This window comes from Belonocnema kinseyi, chromosome 3 (genome assembly GCF_010883055.1).
Source record: "Belonocnema kinseyi isolate 2016_QV_RU_SX_M_011 chromosome 3, B_treatae_v1, whole genome shotgun sequence".
Classification (NCBI taxonomy): domain Eukaryota; kingdom Metazoa; phylum Arthropoda; class Insecta; order Hymenoptera; family Cynipidae; genus Belonocnema; species Belonocnema kinseyi.
This window is the reverse complement of record NC_046659.1, coordinates 30732818-30737375: the sequence shown is the minus strand read 5'-3', so window position 1 is coordinate 30737375 and position 4558 is coordinate 30732818.

Below are 4558 nucleotides of genomic sequence, written 5' to 3'. Positions count from 1 at the left end.
TTATTGGAAAGTTTCAAAAACATTTATCTCTTAATTGTTAGTTTGTAATAAAATAATCCGTAAATGAACTATTTATTGTCGCGGGCACATTCTCACCGTGCGTTGTGCCCGTGACTCGCAAGTTTGAGCGCGCCTAGGGGCGCGTCTTTTGATTCCCGCGATTCGCGCTCAGATATTTATTCTTTGCATTTAGAATTCTTGAATGAAACTTTATCAAAAACATCTCTTTAGATTGCAGTATTTATATGCGTGTTCATATTCTGAATTTTTTGCCTGAATAAGTATAGTTAAAGATTAAGTTTCTCAAAGTTCTGTAGGCTTTGAGGTACATAATATTATCGTGACACTCGCGCTGAGCACTCGTTTTTTGACAGACAGTTGTAAATTTATATTTTCTGAACCACCTTAAAATAAACTTTAAAAATGCAATCCTTTTTTTAGACATTTTTCCAGATCTCGCGTTGTTATGCTAATTATAGGATTTTGGTTTTCATATTATTTTTTATACATGTATAAAGCAAAATATTCTACAAGTCTTCTTTTAGATTTTTCACGTATCTTGCGTCTTTTAGCGTGATATTGGAATTTTCGATTATCTGCATATATTACTATCGATAAAACAAAATTACGAGTCCTATTGAAAAGTGGTTTAAAGAAATTTTGTAGGATTTTCAAAACCTATCATTTTACTTCGAGACTTTTTGTCGTATTTTGCGTCATTTGGTTAAAAATTTCAATGTTGTGGTGTCAAATTTCGGGCAATTCTAATACTTTCTGTATCATAAATAATAAGAATGTAATAAATTAATACAAATTTGTATCACTTTTTGGGCGAATAACTTTTTTCAATCAATTTGTTTTTGTACCTTTTGTTGTTTTTCCACAAATTTTTCATTTTTATTTTTAATACTATTTTTATGATCAAAACCAAAACTACGTGTCATGTCAAAAAATAATTCATAACAAATTTATAGCTCTTTTTCGGGTAAACAATTTTTGTTGAATCATTTTTTTTTTCGTAACTTGTATCATTTTTTCACAAAGTTTTTTTAAAATATTTTCAATGTTATTTTTCGCAAATAAAACACAACGTACGCCCCCTATCAAGAAGTGATTATTAACGAATTTGCAGATCTTTTTTGAGATCACAATTTTTGTTGATTCATGTTCTTTTGTATCCTGAATAGTTTGACCACAAAATGGGATTTTTCACATCTCATTATTTTTTGTGCAATAAAAATTAGAATTTTCAACTTTACAAGAAAATCCAAAAAGTTTGTATGATAATCTTGTAGGGCTTTTAAAAAGCAATGCTTTTCTTTACTTTTTTTCATATCGTACGTTGTTTGGCTTATAATTTTGATTTTCGATTGATATTAAAAATTTGGAAATGCTATAACTCTGAGAATTGTTTTGTATAAAAAAAAGTCATCAGGATAAATTGTTTGGCCTTCTGAGTACCATGAATAGCCATAAATAAAAATTTTAAGTATAAAAAAATGGTCCCAAAATTTGTATTTTTATCCAAAATGGCTGTTAACGAACTCGTCCTTTCTTTTCGGACTTGTCGAACCTTTCTTTTCTTATCCTTCCTCAATCATACATGATGAGAATGAGAAAAATTAGAAGCCCTTTAATTATTGTTATTAATTTCAGTTTCTAAATCATTTGAATTCTTCAAAGTAAAACGCTGTTACTTTTCTCTGTAATATTGATATTTTATCCAATATAAATGAAATTGAAAATAAAGTTTCTTAAGTATAGTCTCAATATACTTTTTCTCTGTCATTCTTTTAATTGTTGTAATTTCGTTTTCTGCGTCTTGTCGATTTTTCGTTGTGTATTTTTATGTTAAACAAATTTTAAACTATACATTATAAGGATAATTTCATTAAATACAAAAATCGAAACTTTAAGGGGTCGTCAGTAAACTGCATTACCAATTGCATGGGGAGGGGGGTCATGCTAAAAACTATCGTTCGAACAGGGGTTGGGGGTCAGTGGAAGAAAAGTTACAAACTTAAATAACATTTAGTATGTTTCCTTATTATTCACTTTTAAAGAATTGTTCTTTTTTCTCTATTTTTAAGAAACCCCCTTTTATCGTTTCTTCGCTTAAATCCTTTTTGATAGAAAGTCTACTATTATGTTTGAGGTTCGGAATTAAACTCGTTCGGTTAAAAATTCTAGTAATCAGTTGCAAATTTTATTATTCTGTAAAAAATGTAACTATTTTGTTAAAATGTTATCTTGTTTCTTTAGGAATTCAGAAGCTTGGTTAAAAGTTGAACTACTTTATAAAAAAATTATTCTTTTGGTTTTAGATTTACCTCTTTGGTCGAAAATTTAACTATTCTATTTTTATAAAATTAATCTTCTGCGGATAAAAAGTCATTTTTAGGCTGAACTCATTTGTTAAAAATGTAACTATTTTGTTGAAAATTCGTTTTTTTAAATAAGAATTAATTTTTTTTAACTCACAAGGTAAACATTTCATTTTTGATTTAAATTTATATTTTTATTAAAAATTAATATTTTCTGGTTTAAAATTGCTCCTCCCGGCTTTAAAATTCAAAAATGTTGTTAAAAATTAATATATTTTGTTGAAAGCTCTTCTTATTTTGGTAGATCATTAATACAATGCTGGAAAATTCATTTCTTTGTTTAAAAATTTAACTATTTTTTTCGAAATTTATCTTCTTTAATTGAAAATTAAACGACTTAGTTCAAAGCTGAACTTTTTCATTAAAGATTCATATTTTTGGCCTCCCCTTGATATTTGGGATTGACTCTTTTGTTGAAAATTTAATTTCTAGATTTAGTTGAAAATTAATCTTTTTTTAACATGTAACAATTTTCTTGACATTCTGGGTTTTTTGTTTTGTTCAAAATTACTTTTTTATCCGAAAATTTGCAATTTTACATTTTTGTTTGAAATTTATACTTTATAAGTTTAAAATTTAATTATTTTTTAGAACATTCTTTTGTTTTATTGAAAATTCATCTTTTTGGTCGAAAATTAATTTTCTTGATTTTTTTACATCGTCTTTTTATTAAAAATGTAATTGTTAAGTTCTAAATTAGTATATTTTGATTAATGATTTAACAATATGCTGGGAAATTGAAGTAGGATTCGTTTTTCAATGAACTTTTCCGTGTTTTTTCATGTTTGTTAAATCTAGTTTTTTTTTTAAATCATATTTCTGCAAGATTTACCTCCTTGGCTTAACATTCAACTTTTTTTGTTGACAATTTGGTTTTTTATGTTAAAATTTTTTTTTTAATTGTAACTTGTCTAGTCTTGATTAGAAATGGATCCTTTATAAGTTGAAAATTCAAATATTTGGTTGAAAATTCATGGAATTTGTTGAAAATTCGTCTTTTTTGGTAAGAAAATTAATCTTCTTTGTTGCGAATTCATTATATATTTCGACTTTAAATCTTAGGAATTTAAAGCGTTTCTATATTGAATTCAAATCAATTGAAAGTGAGTTTAAATAATAACTGATATGAGGGATTTTATTAGCTGTAAGGCATAGCGTATATATATATATTTTTTTTTATTGATTTTATTTATTTCTTCAAGTGGATTTTTTTAAAGTTTGCAATAACAAAGAAAAATTATCCAATTAGGGGTTTTAAGTGTTTAAGCTCGTGATTTATTTTTTTCATAAATAGTTTTTAAATAATTTTCACATTGTACACATCATCAATATAATATGCTTAAAAACCAGCTGATGTGTGCAGTGTGAAAATTAGTTCCAAACTATTTATGAAAAAAAATGAATCACGATTTTTAAACCCTTAAAACCCCTAATTGGACAGTTTTTCTTTGTTATTGCAAACTTAAACAAAATTCACTTGAAGAAATAAATAAAATCAAAAATTTTTTCAATCCTTGGTGGGAATTTTTTTACAAGTACGAAAAAGTATAACTATTTTTACAGGAAAACACCAATAAATATAATAAATTTTTAAATACTAATCAATCCAGGTCAATTCGACACTTAAGAGAAGTGTAAATATTACTTCAGTTATACCTTAATTATGCGAAAAAATAATAAAATATTTTAGAATTTAAAAATACATGTACTATAAATTTAGACAGTGAAGTATTCGAACCTTCAATTCACTATTTTTATAAAAATTATATTTTTTTAAATAATGTTTGAAATTTCTCTAAAATTCTAAAATATGACAAGAATTTTTTTCAACTTATTTATATAGTATTTCGAAAATTTCTCTTTTAAAAGAAACCAGATGAGGAATTAATTTAACTTTTTCATTTAACTAAATTCTGAATTAATTTAAAATTTATTTACTTTTTAAATTTATTTACTATCTCGAAAGTGTCCCTTTTTTAAGAAAGAAACCGTAAAAGAAATTAATTAATTTTAACATAATAATAAATATAATAATCTTAGTCCCTCATTAATTTTAATATTTTCGGCGTGCATAAGACCGCGGAAAGAATGGTTAGAATGTGTGAATGAGACCCTACTTAGAAGAGACATAAGAAGTCACAGAAACACGAGAGCCTGCATGAAAAAATGCATGG